General features: G+C 48.1%; 1 protein-coding gene across 3 annotated transcripts in view; it reads left to right on the top strand.

Moving 5' to 3' along the window:
* The window catches only part of SYT16 (synaptotagmin 16), a 135713-nt gene extending 117328 nt beyond the window's left edge, over positions 1 to 18385 (top strand). Inside the window, exons 9-11 of one of the 3 annotated variants that reach the window (XR_010070856.1) lie at positions 11665 to 11818; positions 13080 to 13196; positions 13285 to 18385. The gene's annotated coding sequence lies outside the window, so the exon portion shown is untranslated. Of the gene's footprint in view, positions 1 to 5855; positions 6048 to 11664; positions 11819 to 13079; positions 13197 to 13284 lie in introns of those variants that run through there. The other 2 variants (XR_010070858.1, XR_010070857.1) reach the window with 2 other exon arrangements.
* The last annotated feature ends 772 nt before the right edge of the window (positions 18386 to 19157 follow it).

Below are 19157 nucleotides of genomic sequence, written 5' to 3'. Positions count from 1 at the left end.
TCTTTTTCTGGTGGCCACATATAAGCACCTGCCTTTTCACAAACAGCAGTTTGTGTGTGTGGTATACTTCTGCCAGGTTGCAGCTGTAATCCATGCCTACATTAAGGCAGAGAAAGAAGCTCAAAAAATTTCCTAATTGGTGATTTTGAACTGGGGATGGTTTGTTCCTCTCAGAATAGCAGTGCCATCTTTGAGGAAGACCTGAGAAACCACGATTTCTCAATCCCTGCTGGCATCCGCAGGGCTGGCTTTCCAGGACCAGCCCAGAAATAGAATTTCTTTTTCTGGCAACAGTTGGTAGCTTCAGTCTCTGGAAGCCTCAGCAACGGTGGCAGGTACAAGATGCTTCTGAGTACGTGGAAAGCCCAGCCCAGAGCTCCTCATCTGACAGATGGTGTGGAACTGGGGTACACTGAGAGCCTCAGAGAGGCACAAGGCAGTTCAGGAAAAAATCACCCTACTTGGTGTAAATCGGTGGTGAAATACGTGTTTTGCTAAGGACTAACTTTTCTGGGATGGCCAGGCTCAGCTGAGAGGGAAGGGGGTGGGAAAGTGCTGGTGAAGTTTTACATTTTTGGAGACCTCGGCATCAGGGAAGGCTGCAGAGGGGAGGCTGGGGGTTTGCTCTGGGCTGCAGTCAGCCCCCCCCCGGCAGGTCCTCTGGGCACAGAGGGGGATCTGCAGAACCAGACACCATCTGTGAGTTGCTCTGGGGTTTGGGAGCTCAGGTGGCCGCTGCTGCCGATGTGGTGGCACAGCCTGGGTTGGTACTGGCCTGATAATTCCTAATACCATTTCACCCCATGCATTTTTCTGAAAACCACTTAAAATTCACCCTGCCCATCTCCCGGCCTTAGTTCCCCCCCCAGCCCACCCTATTTCTCCCCTGTAAACCCAACTCCGAGGGGTACTGGCAATTACTCTAAAAGACTTGGGGACACCACACTTGCTTTGCTGTTCCCGCAGCCTCATGATGTCCTCGTGGGGATGTCCTCAGCTGCCGCATGGTGACAGAGGAGCTGGTGGTAATGTCACAGTGGGTGGCGTTTTCTCAGACTGCTCACCAGCCCAGGGCAAACCGAGGTGGGGTTTGATTCATTCCTCCAGGCAGACTTGCCTGTGTCCCCGTGCAAGCTCGGCACACGCTACGGTGAAGCTGCTGGCATGGAGCTCGGGGGATGGGCCATGTATCTTGGTGCCAAGATTTAGGCAGTTTGGCTTAAATGACTGGTCTGAGGCCACCCATGAAGTTGGTGGTAAAATACTCAGGATTTCTACGGGCTTGGGGTACAACACCACTGTGGAAATATGATGGTGAGCCTGGCAATCCACTTGTTGCTGCTCCTGCTGGGATGCCCACTGTACAGCACGAGCACGTATGGACCTTGCTGGTCTCCCCTGGGGCTCTTGGTTGTGTTTTGTTTTATTGTTCTGATTATCCTGTTCTTCCTCTAGCTGCATTTTAATTTCTTGCTCAGAGCGGCTTCATTCCTTGGCGAAGCACCAAGTATTGTTTTGACAAGACATCCCTGATGTCATCCTAATTTTGACCGGTTGGAAAAGTCACATTTTTAATGTCAGGAAACTAAGTTTTGAATTTCAACGAAAGAGTGATATCATTTTTCATGAGAGGGTGAAAGCGTTCCCACTTCTCCATCAGCTCAGTCGAGGCTGAAGAAGCTGAGCTGTCTGCCATCTGTCTCCTCGCCAGTCTCTCCCCCACCATCATAATATTTGAACAGGTTGGCCAATTTCAATCACAGTTGAAAGAAGGGTAACTGTCTGAAAGACAATTATCCTTCCACAAATTTTGTCACCTGGCAGAGGATCATTTACAGAGAAGCAGAAAGAAGTAGGTTTGATGGCCAAGGGTCAGTCGGCTGGTCCACCATGACGGTGTGCAGCTCCAGACCAGCTACAGTGTACAGCTGTCTCTTGTGCTATCTCTGGCTGAGCTGGATGTAACCAGGGGGATGTGCTGGAATTTGGTTGTTGGTGGTTGAAGATGGAGGGGATAAAGAGCACAAATGTGTAGGAAAACAGGCTTCGTTAGTTCTGCTCTTCCCCACCTTGTCCCTGAAGTTTGTTGAAGGTTTTTTAAACGTAAAAATGTAATAAAAATTAACAAATTTTAAAATGCTGACAAATCTTCTACGATCAATGGGAAGACAGAGCAGAAAAAATAGAGTTCTAGTACAGGAAAAACGGAAGGAGAAAGAACCGGGCTTTTAGGATGAAATGCAAAGGCTGCATTTTAGACGCAGGGCGGATTAGTCTCCCAAGTCATCTGGTCCCTCCGAGGCCGGCCAACCCTTGGGAGGCATGAGCAGGGTCCAGAAACTGGAGCTACTCGTCTCACGTTGCTGCGACATGCCAATGGCTGGGAAAGCCTTTGAGGGTCTTTTTCCGTCGGAGGCAGCTGAGTGGGCCGGGCCAGGGATAAAAATCGGTCCAGGATGTAATGCCTCGCCTCTCAAACTGCTCAGCGTTTCAGGTACAAATGCTAAACATTTCAGGTATGTTTTATCTTTTCAAAATCCCTTCTGCATGCTGTGTTTAGAAATACAGCCTGTGTAGGTATATGCTGCCTGGGAGGGCTGGTGCTTTCATACACACCCGGCTTTTGAATGTTTGGTGCTTAAATTCAAAAGGACACGTTAATTTAATCCATTTTTCTTTAACAGTTGGCTTGAGGAGATGTAACTGCTTTGAAATGAAGGAACTGATTTTTTCTAATTCTGTGAGGCAGTTAAAGTAAAGTAAATGCTGAAGTTCTGGTGGTTTATATTCCGAATTGCTCTAAACCATGTAAAAACATATAGCACTGACTATACTAGATAATCTTGCGTTCAAAAGACTAAAAAAACAAAGCCCCCCCCCAAAGCTACTCTTATATTGTCTGTCCAGGTTTTATCTTATGCAGGACACATTTGAAGTCTTATCTTTTCAAATACTATCACCATCAATAGAGACGTTGGTCCAAGTTCACAATTCTGTTTAATTTCCGTTGCATTAAAACATGGTGCGCTTCAGCTGGGCAGCGATTCCTGGCCGGGCATCCCTGGCAGAGGGGAAAACTCCTCTTCATGCGGGGAGGGGAGGTGATCTTTTGTATTCCCATGGCAAGAGAAAGGGGATGGGATAGGGTAGGTGGGATGGGATGGGGCATCTGCTATTCACCTTGATGGAGGTCCCTTTCAACCAGCAGAGCAATGCTGGTTTGTACTGGCAGGGGATCTGTTTCCCTGCGCACTCTGCCCCCTCGGAAAGGAGACAAAGAAAAGCAGCTAGACTTCGGATTGCAGAAGAAATTGCTCCAGGCTGATCAGGGATTGGGAATGCTTCTTGGAGCCAGCTGGGGAAAGATTAGCTGACCTTTCGGCTGTAAATTATTGCCAGCTAATAAGTCCTGCTTGTGTTCTGACAGGAGAGGAAAAGATGTGTCTTTGCAGCAGAAATTGTGTTGAATGTTAAAAAAAAATACAATCAATTTCAGGAAGACTGGAGTAACTAAGCCTGTCGTTCATTCAGCTCTTAGATGCAGAGTAGGTGCTTCTGCGTCTTCCTTTTCTATCTCTGCTTACAGAAGTGATATTACTGAATTAATTATGACATCTTTGTGAAGAGCTGAAGAATCGTTCAAGTCTTCTATTCAGCAGCAGAGAAATGTCAGATTCATCTCACAGTAAATTTAAAATTACACCAACCTGAACTATCGCTACTGGCAGCATAATAATAAGGCGGGTAATCAAAATCAATTAAATTCCAGTGCCTTCCTATTGTCCTAGAAAATTCAAATTTGAAATTAGTTTGAGTTCGTTTGACTTCTTAATAAAAGAAGCAGAGCTTCAGAGATAATTTGAAATAAGTATATGGCCATGACTGATCGTTTCTCAAACTGCAAAGACCAGAGGAGCTGTGTGCGTGCACGTGCGTGTCAGTGCATGCTGAGTACCAAATACAACCAGGTACTCAAAGTCCCTGGAGTGACTGGTTTGAGGCTGCTGTGTTGATGTCCCAGGCTGGGACTCGGGCCTGCCAAGACTCGGTTTCCTAAAATTTAGGTGGTGTTGATCAGGTGAATGCCAAATGAAGTGTGCCTCCATTCCCGCTGTGTAAGAGGGAGGAGAACTAAGCCTGATGCATGCTGCTCTGTAGGACTTTCATGGAGATCCTGGAGCAACCAGAGGGAGGGGAGCGCTGTGTGTCCTACCAGCAGTGACATGCCCAGATATGATGTGTGGGGCATCAATCTTCCAGATCACTAGAGAACAGAGGATTGCCCAGGAGCTTCAGATGCTGCCAAAATGAGCCTGTCCCCATAGCACCTTGCCTTGTTTTTGACACTGGCTGAGCCTTTGAGTCACCTTCAGTAGTAGGATGGGGCATGGGCTGGAGTGAACGACCGCTTAGACAGGGGTGGCCATGGCACGAGCATGAGGGTCTCAGGAGCAGTGGTGGTATCTGTGGTAGTTGTGTTGTGTGGACGTAGACACAGCTGGGAAGCAGAGAAGAAAATTTCTTGTCTAAGGCGTTTTCCTCTTGGAGGAAGGTGCTGAGCAGAGCCCACACAGGATGCTTGGGCTGATCTAAGCCAGTGTTGCGGTGGTAACATCAGTGCAGCCATTGGCACCGATCTGGCTTGACAGAAAAGCTCATCTCCTACGGCCCCTTTCACCAAGTCTGGGAGTGGCACAGTTCTTCTAGGGAAGAGTCCTACACATAACTGGCTGGAGAAACTAATTTAAAAAAATTTTATTTTTTTTTTTATATCTCCTATCTGCCAGTATCCACTTACAGAGTTAGGATCTTTGAAAAAGGGATTCCCCCTCTTTGTGCACGCTGTCTTATGCAGGTAAGGTTTTCCTTACTCCTGAGTCTTGCTGGCTGGACCCTTGGTAGGGAGGGTAGGCTGGGTCTGATGTTCACCCTATTGTCATAAGGAGTGTGCTCAGCAATAAAATCCCTGTCTGGCTGAGATGCTGGAGCTGCTCTATCTCACAGTGACCTGCTCTTTTGTTTGGGAGAAGAGAAGGTTGGGGTTGCTTTACTGTGTGACTTCTATTCCTGCAGCAATCCCAATTTCTGCCCGTGGGTATTTCAGAGCGCTGTAGTGCCTCTTTGGGGTCCACGGTGTATATGCCACAGCCAGAGAGACCCAGGGTACCGTGTTGTGGCATCCCAAAGGCTGAGGGAAAAGCCAGTGTGCCAAGATGTGGTGGTGGACATGGGGGAAAGAGGGAGCAATGGAAGTTGGGAGGGAAGAGTGTCCCAGAGAGAGAGTAGAAGAGCTCAGCTCTCAGCGCTTACTGCCAGCAGTCCCAAATTGGACTCACCGCTCCCGCCGCTCCCTCCAGCCTTTCCAAACACCGGGTTATCCTTCTCCCTGTCTTGCCCCGAAGCGGGCAGAGCTCTCGCCCTCTCCCCGTGCTGCAGCGGGCACCCGACGCCCCCTGTGGCTGCCGCTCCGCTCCGTCCATCCTTCAGCCTGCCCGGGTGGGGGGTTTTATGCCCCCTCTCCCGCCGCCCCCGCCCCGAGGCTCAGAGCAGGGCTTCCCCCTCTGAGCTCGGGCGTTTCACATCCCCGTCCCCTGCCGCCGTGCCCCCGGCGGCTCCTCACCGCCTTTCCGGCTCGGGGTCCGCTCCATCCTCCGGCTCACCGGGCAGCCCGGCCCCCCGCCCGCCCCGTCCCGCCGCGGAGCATCCCGCTGGCGGGACCTCCCCTTCCCTCCCTCCCTCCCTCCCCGCGGCCTCGAGCCGCGCCGGTGATGGGGAGAGCGTCACCGTCTCCTAGCAACGCTCCTAGCAACGCTCCTAGCAACCGGGCAACATCTGCTCCCGCTGGACCAATCCGCGCCGGGAACATGTGGGAACCCACCTCCGCGGGCTGCGGCCGGGAGGTGATACGCTCCTCAGTGGCTGCAGGGACCCGCAGGAGCTGCCGCCACCACCTCCATCGCCACCACCTCCTCCAGGAGCAGCAGGCGGCTCCGGGCAGCGAGGGAAGGACGGGGAGCAGCCCTCCCTCTGGAGCCGGGGCTCGCCGGGTGAGTGCCGTTGAGCTGGCGGTGGCCGGGGACAGCGAGCTGTGGGGTCGCCTGTGGCAGCGAGCCGGCGTGGGGCTTCTGGCTGGCATCCTTGCTGGTGGCATCTGCCCAAGGGGCTTTAGCAGGTGGTTGTTGGCGCGGAGTAAGTTTTGTATTTGTTTGTGAGCTCTCGGCTTCGCTGCATCGTGGAAGAGGGCAAAGAGCTGAGAGGGAGGCACCCACTCGTCCTGCAGCGCTACGGGCTGTGGGCAGAGGTGCCTGCCGCTCTGCCGGACTCTAGCATGCTCTATGAAAGGTCATTTTAACCAGAGTCGTCTTTTAACAGTCAAAGCTGAAGTCTGAAAAGTAACCGTAGCTACTCTTTCATTGCCCGTTAGCGAAGCATCATCCTCTGGGATGAGACAACTATCTAAATATAGATGTCTTATAGCTGCGAGACATGAATACACACACATACAGGCTCTCTGTTTCTTTCTCTCTTGCAGGGGTTAGACCTGTTTGTTTTCATTCATGTACATAAAAAGTGTGAGTGTCTCTGCAAACACAGGCAAAAGTGCAGAGTTTGGGTATGCACATGCATATCTGTGATCGTTTTTCCCCTGGAGTGGGAAATATTCTTACTACAGGGTGCTAAATGCTCCCTCCAGAAGGCAAGGCATCAGCTGGGTATTGCTGCATCTACCTGCAGCCTAGAAACCGTACCATATGTAAGGCAAACGCTGAAACATGCACGCTGCAATAATTATGTTAAATAAAAATGGTAATCTGACTTTCCCCAGACCTGTATTACTCTGCAGGCAGTGTGGGTGTGTATGTGCGCGTGCGATAGGAAATTAATGCTACTACTCAAAATAATGGTGTGGTTTTAATAGTACTCCTTTAGCTTTCCTCCGAGGCTGACAAGAATTAACGGAGAAAATAATGTGCCATCTTAAAAGGTGGTGTTCAGGGCAGTAATCATGTTCTAGCTCAGGAAACTTCCGGATATTGAGAGGAGCAAGCTGTATTTTTGCAACATTTGCTCCGAGAGGATTACAGCTGTACCACTGAGAGACTGAAAGGATTTTTCTTAATGTTTTACTTTCCTGATGTTTGAAAGGGAGTCCAAGGAGCAAGGTCAAAGTTAGGGAATTGGATGTGACATCAGAACTCTTGTTTTTCGTGTTATTGCACCCTGTGGGGCTGCTGAAAGAGCACTCTCCTGCAGTCCAGCTACTTGCTGCGTGTGTCCTGACTTTGTCACCTGAGCCATGTGTGGTTCTCCTTGATCCAGCATGGCAGGTAACCGTTCAGCAGTGCTGTGCTGCCAGAAATGCTCGCTGAGCCCATGGGGGGAGGAAATCTTACCAGAACTGCTGAGATTATCCCAGAAAGACCCTTGGCAGATTGACTCCACATCCTCAGGTCACAAACAAGTTCGCAGACTTCAGCTGGTTGGGCTTGTCTTCAGAGCGAGGGGAATTACTTAGATTAGTGTTGAAAGGGGGTGAAGCTGGAAATACGATTTTATTCTGTTGATAAAAGTAGTGGGACTACAAGGAGTGAGACAGGAATAGTCGCTCAGTCCTTAAGTCTCGTGTGTTTATGCGCTCATGAGAGCTATTCAGGTGCTTGTGCCTTGCACACACGTGTGCCCAGGGAGAATCCGCAATTAGGGAGATCTGCAAAGCAATTAGCAAACTAAAAGAAAGGCAGTTTTAAAGCGCAAAGCCAGCAGGTCCAGCCAGCAGACAACGGTACGGTTGTGGGTCTCACCTTTCTGCGGGTCAGTTAAAGGGGGCTCGCTCTGCCTGTGTGAGGAATAAGACCCGATACTCCGGAAAGACTGCAATCGATTGGCAGTCCGTGTGGAATCCTGGAGCTGGCATGTGTTTTCAATCCACATGTTCACCTGCCTGTGGTCTGGTAGCTTTGTGTTATCAACTGGGAATGCCATAGTGGGACCAGCTGCTTTCCCTGCCCCTGAAGAAGGGAAATGCAGCAGCATCGCAGGTGAGATCAGAGGAGGGTTTCAGCTGAGCGCTCCCTAATTGCGAGTGCTGCCAAGGTTAGAAATGGGAGAATTTATCACTGCAGTTTGACAGCAGTCACAAGGACGTGATGATATTTCCTGCCATGCCGAAGTCACATCTCCTGCTGGTAATAAGTGCCAATTTCTGTGTGCTCAGAAGCCTCAGGTTTTCTATTTGTGCATGCAAGAGCTGCTCAGACATGGTTTCCGTCTCAGCCAGCTTTAGCTTGCATATTGATTCTCTTCCCTTACACGGTGATAGGAAACCCTGCAGGGCACCGGCACATTTTACTCACCCCCTTCTGCGCGCAGTGTCGGCGGGTCTGGCTTGGCCAGCGAGCCTCCGTGCTCCCCCCTGCAGACATCTGCATCAACAAGCCGATACTACCTGCTCGTACAACCCCTTTCACTGCAGCACCGAGCAGGCAGGGATGAATTTTCTTCCCGAGGAAAGGTAGGAGGGGTGGAGGCACAGGCAGGTGTGGGAACGCTCCCAAGGTCTCACATGCGAGCTCTGGGGCAGAGCTGCTGTGCAGACCTGGGGCTTGCAGGTCCCTTTCCGTTGCCTGAGATGGAAAAGCACAAGCTTTGGGTTTTTTTTCCTGGATGTTCAGTCATTTGTTAAACCCCATCTTGCCTCCTGGCTGGGCTAGCTTGCAGCCCTGGGGAAATCACCCGGCACTAATTTGTGCCGAAGAGGGGCTCCTGTCGCTGGGGTAATGCGGAAACTCAGGGGCCAGATAAAGAGAATTTCTTGCAATTTGCAGTTCAAGTGCAAAGTTGCCGTGTTATAAATGTATTTCCAATCCAATTTAGATAAGATAACCTTCTGTCCAAACATGCCTAATAACTCTGCGGGTACCATACCACAGAGTGCCGTAATTATTCCTGGAGAAATAAATAGGAACAGGCACATTTTGCTCTTTTGAAAGTACAATTAAAGCCCTCGTGAAGCTGCATTTGAGAGATCCAGGCTTGAGACAGAGGCATCTATTCCCTCACTGCCGCGTGTGGGATTTATGCTTCAAACTCCCATTAGCGTTAATGGCAGCTACAGCCGCCGTGCTCCGATGTGCGGTGCATTTAGAGCAGGCACGCACCGGCGGGGTGTAAACACTGGCCGGCGTGAGCAGACAGCCCCTGCCCAGTGGCTCCCGAGCCCTGGCAGCGCTGCCCGCTGTTGCAAATTTTACCGAGTCCTTGGTGAGTAGCAGAGGGCTCGCAGCTGAACGCTGCCGGGATGCTGAATGCACTTTTCCGAGGTTCATCCAGGCTGGAAGGACAAAGCTCACACTCAGGACTCAGCGCTACGCTGGTTAGTCCCCGTGGGGAAATTTGGCCCTGTGCCTTGTGGTGTAGGGCTGAAAAAATGTAATGTGATTAAGATGTATCTGTCTCTGAGCTTGACTGAGGCGGAGGCAGTGACTCATACCACCTTGCTGTAACTGTCAAAACACTTGGCTCGCGAGAATAGCCTTCTACACAAAAAGCACTGATTCAATATGTTTATATTTAAACAAAACACTAAGGGTCTGATTCACTGCGGCATTACTACAGCCTTGTGTGCCTGTAACCCTGGCCAAGCAGCTTTTTGGCACGCACAGAGCCACTCTGCTCCGACTTCCAAGCTAAGTATTAGAGAAAGGCTTGGTCCTTGCAAGCCTCCTGCAAGGAGACTTGCCCCTCGTAGGCTTGAGTGTCGCCACCGGTGTCAAGGACGCAGTGCAGGTCATACTCTCGTTCCCCTGCACCTGCAGACAGATGTGTGGACATCACCAGCAGCCACAAAAGATGACAGTGACAACAAAGTGGGTGGTGGTGGGATGGCAGCTACACAGAACACGAGAGCAGACCTTTAGCTTCTGTGGAGCAGCCCTGAGATGGGACTCGCTTGCCTTCAGTTCACTTTTTCGTCCTGTTACTGCAGGTGTGCAGTTGAGCCTCCTGTGACGACTCGTGGGAGCTGCTGGGCTGGGGAAATGGGGGCAGATTTGGAATTGCTGGAATATGCTAACAGCCAGCGTGATGTTGAGCAGCTTGTGGCTGCTTCGCTCTTAGAGCGTAGACTTCCACTTACAAGTGAGAACACCTTTAAAACCAACCTTGCAGCCTGGCAGTGCTCTTGGTGTTCATTTTCTGGTTGTTTCCCTTCCTTGCTACTAAAGCAAGTTATGGAGGTTGTTATAACTGTGCCGCTTTGTCTGATCCTGTGAGGGCTTTAGGAATTTTAAATACAGCCAACAACCTTGCATCCAAGGGTATGCCCCGGGCTGGCGCTGAACAGCACCCCAGAAAAGGGGTGCCAGTTGGATGCTTGACGAACCCACTGCTAGGATGGTTGTATGTGTTCCTCTCCGAAATACAATTCTTTCCGTCTGCTTCTGCCAGCCAGCGTCAGAGCCTGGCCCACAGCATGTGCTAAAATGCAGCCCATCCTTCCTCTCTGCCTCCTGCTCTCCCTCACTCTCTCTCAGGCCCAGGGTGCCAGCACTCCCACGGCTCCTTGCCTTGCCCTCGGCTCCCTGATGTTTGCTGGTGTCTCCAGGACCACTCGTGCTCAAGGGATGCCGAACGTCCCACTGTCACCCTCTGTCTCCAGGGCAGGGAGAAGGAGTGCTGTGGCCAGCAGCAGCAAAGGAGGGTTTTGCACGGAGCCAGCGGAGCTGCAGGACTGAGCGGCGATGCTCTGCATGCTGGGGTTGTCTGTTCTTCCCCGGCACTTGGGCTAATTTTCTGCTTACGCTGCACACAGGCAGTGCTAGGTTTGTGCTACCAGCCTTTTCACTGAAAACCCCTAGGGAGCGAGTTTTAGCATTCAAGAGGCTTGGCTTGAAGGGAAAGGATGGGCCCATGGTTGGCTCTTCAACCTGTATGCTGGGTTTGGCTCCTTTCCCATCCCTGACAGCCTGGGTGGCTGTGGGAATGTCACTTTGTCTTTCCGTACCTTTCTCTTCCTCAGAGTAGTGTGAGGAAAACTGTAATGTTCTCCCACCCCACGGCACTGGGAGGATAAATGCGCTTGCACTCAGATAACACAGCAGAGGTGTTTTAATCTAGGAGAACCGGGGGGTTAGCCTAGGAGAACCTAATATCAGAGTAATTGAATGTCCAGGATATCCAGGCTCTGGTGTAATTCAAATACTAAGATAAAACCTGCTAACAGAGGAGGCTGCTGCATATGAATTTAAACCAGTGTTTACAGCTATTCAGTGCTAATAGAGCTGTGAAGAGCGCAGCCGTACCCTTGCCCTCGAGAGACGAGGTTGGTGCAGGAGCATCTCTGGTGTGTGCAGCCATCCAGGTTGACTTAATTGTAGCGTTGCCCCACTGCAAGAGCAATGGTCCCTCTCTGAGCCCTCCTGGGGAAATGCTGCTGTTGCGTGTGATCCATGTCGGGCTGGGTCCCAGAGCAGCGCTGGCCATCTTGGCTCCAAACGAGGCATTAATCTACCAGTCAACAGTTTTCTGCCCAGATTTGTAACATCTTTTGTGGGAAATCTCCATCCTCACAGACTCGAAACTCAGGCAGAAAACACAAGACGACTCTCGTATGACCAGATTTTCTCTTCAGCCCCTTCCTGTTTTGTTTTTTTTTTTTTGATGTAGGAAGGAAGGTAGAGCACATTACTCCTTCCTGCCAGTGAAGGAGAGATGCCACCAGCCCCTGCCATAGTTGCGTGGGTATCTTTTCACTCCCACCTGCAACTAAGACTCAAGGAGGCCCCCATGCCCTGTGGCAGGATCCTTCCAGTGACATAAGGTCTGTGTTTTCACCTATGCAATACTTTTTCACTTTTCTACTGTGGCAGAGAAGCAGTCCAGAACCAAGTCCTTTATTTCCCCAGTAAAAAAAAAAGTTTCAAATGTCCCCATAAGGAGATCTCAATTTGGGGAAGACAATGTATCCCGTAGGACTTGACTTAAGAGTTATTCTGAAAGGTGACTCTGGATGCTTTCTTTCCCTGGACTGCCTTTAAAAGTCAGCGTCATAAGTTTTAAAAAAAATAGTTAATCTAAAAGCAAACAACTGAAATTTCTTTCAAAAGAGAGGGTTTGGGAAGTGATGATGCCACCTGCAAATGCACATGCCTCTTTGTATTGTCTAGTGAATAGGAAAACAAAACGCAGTCCAGGCTCTCATGGGGACCCCGTGTTCACCAGCCTGAATACCACCAAAATTACAGATCTCATTAAGATGCTGAATTAGCACCATGTCACCTTTCCATAGAGATGAGCGAACTCAGAGCAGCCAGCCGGGCCCAGCCGTGGGTGTGCAGAGAGCCCTGCAGGGCTCTGCTCCGAGGGAGCAGACCTCCACTGGGTTCTTGTCACAGGACAAAAGCCCAATAGTCCCTTCTCTTAGCCCAAAGGCTGAGCGTCTGTCCTGTGTGCCGTGAAAAAATGAAGCAACGAAGAGATAAAGCCAGCTCCATCACCCTCCCACCCAGCTGGGGCTCTCCTTCCCTGGGTCGACACTACCATCTAGTGAATACGCTCTGTATTGGGTTTCCAGGGAAGCCGCGGAGCTCTGCGCGTGGTGTGTAGAAATTATAACCCATCCCCTGTCCCACGTGCAGCTCAGTGTGGTGCAGGGACCCCTGTTCTGCAGACGGGTGGCCCCATCCTGGTCCCTCCTGCAGCACATGGAGACCTTCCCGGCTTGGGCATCTCCCTGGCCTTGCTCTGCGAGGCTGTGGTTGGCCGGGGGCACCCTGCTTGGTTTGTAGGACCTGGAAACCCTGCCGGACAGTGGCAGCATGTGTCCAGCGCTGTGGTTGTCAATCCAGAGCAGGGCCTCCTGTGCCGTCAGGGCAGTGCCTTGGAAATGCCTTCACATTTGCCAACCTCCCAGATTTTTCTCCCGTGGGGTGAGGGCTGCAGAGAGTGAGTTGAGGCTGAATGTTGTCCTGGCTGCGTCCCACCTCTGCGCCCCCCCTTCCCCTACGCACCCCAGACCGCGACGTTACAGCCAGCGTGGCAGCAAGCATTACCGAGCCTCTTTTTCTTCTTGTTTTGTGCAGAGCTGATCTGATCGGGGCCTACCAAAGACATTAACGACGTCGAAAGTAGCCTACTTTAAGAGAAAATATGCAGAAGAAGAACATTTACATCAAGATTACCATGAGTATTGTCCAAAAGTGAGTAGTGCTCTCATTCCAGACCCCATCCTCCCCCGGTTTCGTTCCTCGATGCTAAAGACCCATTTGCTTCCTCTTTACTCCCCAGCACCTGATACTACCTGAGGACCGGACTTGTATTCTAAAACTTTCTCTCCAGAAACTCCGATTCCTGGACGACCCAGAAGCCTATCTCCGTAGGTCTGTATTAATTAACAATCTGTTGAGGAAGATTCACCTAGAGACAGAGAGGGAGAGCTATGAATACTTTAAGGAAGCTCCCTGCTATAGGACTGCTTACTCTGACGCACGAAAACGGCTGAAGTTTATGGTACAGGAGTGCTGTTCCCAGTCACTCTATTATGAAGAGCTGCATTCGTATCGCATCGTGCCTTACTCTGCAGAGAACGCCGTTTACGGAATGGGCTACACGAGCAGCCACTTGGAGCAAAATTCTCAATTGCTTATTTATAAAATGAATTAAAGTAACTGTTAGACCCACTGATGTTTGTTTCTGAATGCTTGAACTGCTTATTGAGATGTTAAGATGAGGCACTAATTGCAGATACACTTGTGCTCGAAGGCGGATGCGTTCAGAGCTGAGTGGAAGGTACTTTGAATAATGCTCTGCAGTCCCCGCTGTTAACCCCCTGATTATGAAGTACCTTGACGCGCAGACAGAGCTGGTGCAATACGGAGGTCCTTATGCGCAGAGACTGTGTGCAATGTGTTTTGTAGAAACAAAGCTGCATTTAAGTTATCTGTGTGTAGATACAGACGTTCAAAATCACTTTGCAGTTAAATTATGCCATCCCTGGTGGAAGGGGAGCCCCTAAAGCAGCGGAGTAGTCTAACAGTGAGGAGTAAAATGCAAGTTATTTACTGTAAAAGTACAGATAGAAAGTTTATTTGACAAATGCTTTGATCATGAAGAAGTCAGTGCCAAAGGAAACAGCCTTTTGCTTAGGATTTTCAGAGTCTTAACTCGCTTGCTACTTACGAGACACTCCATACTGAGATTTGCAAGGGTTTGGTGTTGTTTTTTTTTTTAAATTAAAATAATTGCATTCACCTTTTACTTATATTATCTCTTAGCCGGTATCTACTTTGCTATTTTAATACAAACCAGAATGACTCACGGGAAAGATTGTTTCTTCAGTCAGTGTTTCCTTGACTTCATTTGATTCGTTCCCTGGCTGTTGCCCTGATACTTCTTTGCATGCTAATTTGCTGTTTGGCCAGAGGTTCACATTGGTGCTAGGGAATAGACGGTAATTTCTTTCTATGTGGAATATTAAAGGCAGAAAAACAATGATAACTCTCATAGATAGAGAATGAATGTATCTGACAAAGGTTAGTAAAACCTCAGAGGTTCTCCTGATGAAACTGCTCAGCATTAGTAATAGTGTTTCAGCTTAGGTGAAATGTCTAATTTCAATCTGGGAATTAACCTTAGAATATGTAAATAGATATTTCGCAAGCTATGGCATGAGAGATGTTCAGCAAGAGAGATCAGAGAGAGGACTGCAAGTGGAAAGTTTTATAGCTGCAAAAGCTACGTCATGAAAATACCAAAGAGTAATATAAGGGAAAAGATGATGCTCCAGCAATGGGGTCAGAAGCAAAGATTGCACTATAACCTGGGGAAATGTGATTAACGAGCCTGCAAACTGCCCGATACTGGTACACCTGCAGTTCAGCTGCGGGTGACTCACATCCCAGAATTGCTGAACAAACATGCGAGGTGATCCAAAGCCTGTCAAAGTCCTACAGGTCTGCTGGCTTACGGTGAAGAAACCGGCTTTGCCTTGCTGGCTGTCACCACTTTAAAGCTTTAAAGCAAAGTAAATAATAGCGCACACTCAGCTGGAGGCAGATATGAATCTAAGAACCTAATTTTTTATTTTGAAAGGCTTTGCTCATGCAGATGTGGCTGATGCTATTTCTGAAGCATTATGCAGTACGAACAAATTCCGTTGCTTGCCAGGGATGTGCTTCATGTAGGATTCCTCCCGTAACCCTGCTTAGAGCATCCTAGTCGTGCGTGTTGTGTATATCATTGCAGCTCAGGCACGTGTTAGTGCAGGAGAAAAGATGGAAAGGCAGGAGCAGGAGGTGTGAAGAACAAAGTTAACTCCAATATCAGTAGTTAGAAGCCGGTGCGGGTTTAGGAGACAGAAGGAAACAGTGAAATCCGGGTATTTTTTTAAATGAAAAGAAAAAAAAAAAAGGCAACAGTCTAATTCAAAACAAGAATAACCTGCAAACTAGAGAACATAAACAGCACAGATATTGTGGGAAGGCTGGAAAAATAGGGCAGTGCTGTTTGGGAGGTGCTATTAGTCATGATGAATGTTCAGGTTTTTCTTATTTTGAGGCAAGGGTGTCTTTAAACCCTTGGTCAGTGTAATTCGGTGTCAGAGCTGCTTGGCTCTGTGTGGTTATATTCCTGCTGCCCCTGGGCTTGCACCAGCCCGAAACCATGGGAACGATTCAGCTTGCATTTGGCATGGTTTGAGAAATTTTCAGCTGAAAGTGGCCGTGCCCATCTCCACAGGGGGCGGCTGAAAAAGGCCAGGCTAATTCTCAGGTGTGTGGAACGGCCCTCATACCGCCAGTAAAAGCTGGTAGCAAAACCCGTGGGCTGTGGGCTGATGATATGATGGCTGTTGTGAGAGGTGCCATTATCCCCCAAAGAGCTCTCTGGCCTCTGCTGGCACCTCCCGCGCCTCATGCGGGCTGAGGGGCTGGGGTAGGGACATTAGAAGACTGCTAGGTGGTAAAGGAAAATTACTTCTGTCTTCTGATTTTTCAAACTATGTAATTTTCCTCTCTGGAGTGATCTGATTTATGCTTTTTTTTTTTTTTCTTCCTGTCCATTTTCGCCTGAATTCATCGTGATCTAGCAGCCACATGAAATGCTAAAATGCTTTTTTTTCTCTCACTGACCTACTTCGTTATATTCAGAGGATGGTTCCGGCCTGAAAAAACAAAACTTTTAATGTAAAATTAATAATGTTTCAGTGGAATAAAAAAAGCTCAGCAGGATTAAAGCCTTTAACCTCACCTGAAAAAACCCATTGCCCCCGTCGGATTCACCTTTGAAGAATAACTTCCTTGCCTGCTGGAAGGGGCAGATATTTTGTTGCCCATTGAAAGCTTCTCTGATAAGGTGTTAAGAGTTGAACAGATATAACAGACAAAAATCTGGATCAGAGAACAAAACTCCTTGGGCTACCTGTGAAAGAAGATGATATTGTACTCATGTTTTTCTCATGCATAGTTTTATTGAACAAAAAACATTGTCTGATTTTTTTTTATTTCTGCTTGCTCTATGAGCTGTTAAAATTGATGATTACTTTCTAGAAAACAAATTGTTGGGTTTTTTTTTTTATGGTTGACTTTTTGATATGAAATTGAATCAAAAGTCCACAATTCTAAATATTTTAAGTCTGCTCAAGTTTTTACTGCCTTCCACTTTGCGCAGTGATTTGTGCTGTTGAAAAGTGGGTCTGAAATATTCTACTTTAGTGCTTAAAAAACATAGTTGATACGGTGATAAAGAAGTACAAGTGCAATAACATCGCAAGTTACTCCCAAAATATTTAATTTGTCACTTTTTGACTTATATACTGATTTTAACATTTAGTTACCAAGTTACTAGGTACCAGAATTTTAATACAGCTACATACAGTGATTTTTCTTTTTTGGGTTTGTAGCTACAATTCAGCTCTTCTGGCTTCTGATGTGTGAATCTGTCTGTAGGTGGTCAACTTTCAGTGATAGATATAGGTGTATATATATATTATTATGACTGCAGTAGGAACTCCCACATATGGGCTATGTTTGCACTGGATGTAAAGAAAGTCCTTCCTTCCCTTTGACTCAGTTGCCTTGGAGATAGTATGTTCATCATCAGAGAGAATATAGACGAGCTGGGTGACAAGGACAGACTTGGTAATGATTTTGAAAATGACTGGCTTAGGACAATTCGTTTTTGTCTCGGAATAGCAGCGCACTTGACTGTAATTAGTGTTTTCAATGAGTCAAGTTTGCTTTGTGCTGCTTTTCCCTAACTGGCTGTAAATGCCGGGCCTGATCCTGGATGCAGAACAGGAGGTGGTGGCTCCCTGGGAGGCACGGCGTGGGGTCGCCTTCTGGAGCTGCGCGAGCTGTGGCTGGAGGCAAGGGGGGTACAGATGCCCCGAGGCAGCATGGCTCTGCGGGGCAGCATCTCTGCCTGCATGACTTGGTGCAGACACCCCAAGATATTGGGGCCCTGATCCTGTAAACGCTTCAGTTATCATCTAAGTTTCTTTGCACAGATCCTCTTGCTGGAGTCAGAGATGCTCCTCGTGTACTTGACGCTCAGCATGTGTATGAGTGTGTGCAGGGCGGGGGCTGCTCTTCACCGCAGAAGTACTCCTCAATTGCCTAATTATTGGTGAAAGTGATTGTCGAGCTGCCGCTTGAGTTCTTGAATACGTTTATATTGCACTGTAAATTGAACTTTTGTTTTCAATGAATGTGTTGAGTATATGGACTATCGTGCCTTAAAGTCCCATCCTCATACGAGCCTTTGTATATGTTCTGTAAATCTGCAAACCGTGTATAGCTGATAACTCTGTGCACTCTATACAGATCTGGTTGGGTACTTGACAGGGCCTTGGGAAACACGACCCTGACCTCAGTTTGCAATGAAAACAGGGGGGATAGGGCAATTCACTCTTCTCTTCTTTTTTAGATTGCTTTCCTCTTCGCTGTTCACGAAATTCTGTTTGTCTGGTTTCTGTTGTAAGTGGATTCTGGGTTACCTACGATGCCAGATGCCCCTCACAGGAATCCAGAAAGTTGTAAAAAAGTTGTCTCCAGCTTTTAAACGCCATCTGTACAGCATGCTCTCAGCAGGGAATCACAATTGCATATAATAACTGTGGCAGATGTTGTCAAGTATATCATCATATATTTGACATGATTAACAAAGCAGAAAAGGGAACACCTATTTCTATTGAAATGCATGAGCCTGCATTATGTTAACTACATGGTGATTATACACCACTTAATTGGAATAATACCTACTGGTTCTATAACAAAAAAAAATGGCTTTTTAATGTTTAAAATTACTTGGGACCTGATTAAAGGTTTTTATGAAATTGTTTTCTAAAGTGAATAGTAGAAAAATGTATATGTATTTTAAATATACATATGATGTGCATGTTATTAATAAAGATCTATTTCTATTGAACCAGATGGCCTCTCATTGAATATATGCTGCTTGGTTAACAACTAAAGTTACTGAAGAGAGGTTTCTAACACCATCAATACCCTGAAAAATTTTAAACCCACAGATTCTTTGGAGGACCTGGATCCCTGGGATGAACTTGGGCTCGTCTGACACATCTGATGCACACAACTGGAGCAACTCCTCTGGATGCCATGCAAACTCTGGCATTCACTTGTCCTACCTGGATCCCATCCCAACTTGCCTGTGGGTTTGCAAGAGCCTTCTCCTTTTCTTTGTTTATTTACTTTATTTAAAAACACGCAGAGAACCATTGTCCTAACGATGTTCTGCAGGGTACCTTCCAGATGCTGCAGAAGGGTGAAAGATAAAATAGGTAGTTACTGGAGTGGTTCAGGAAAATATGAATTTTTACCAAAAAAAAAAATGGTTATAAAGGAAACATCTCCCCTCCCTCGTCCTCGGGGCTTTCCTTTTGTGATCGTTTTTCCTGAAGAAACTGAAACAACCCCCTGAAAACATTTTAGGGATATTGAAAAGGAGAACGATTTACAAAAGGATGAACTTTTGCCACTGCATAAAAGCCTCTTAAAGCAGCCAGAGGGAAACATCTTCCAGGACTGGGTACTTCTGTGCCCACCTCCAGCCAGGGCTTGGGTACCATCTGGAGGTCGGAGGCCCAGCTTTTTTAAGGACCCGAGCATTGCAATCAGCTGCTGTAGGCACAGCAGTAAATCAGC

Source organism: Chroicocephalus ridibundus, chromosome 4 (assembly GCF_963924245.1).
Source record: "Chroicocephalus ridibundus chromosome 4, bChrRid1.1, whole genome shotgun sequence".
Taxonomy (NCBI): domain Eukaryota; kingdom Metazoa; phylum Chordata; class Aves; order Charadriiformes; family Laridae; genus Chroicocephalus; species Chroicocephalus ridibundus.
The sequence above is the reverse complement of the archived record's forward strand: the minus strand, read 5'-3'. Positions and strand labels throughout refer to the sequence as shown.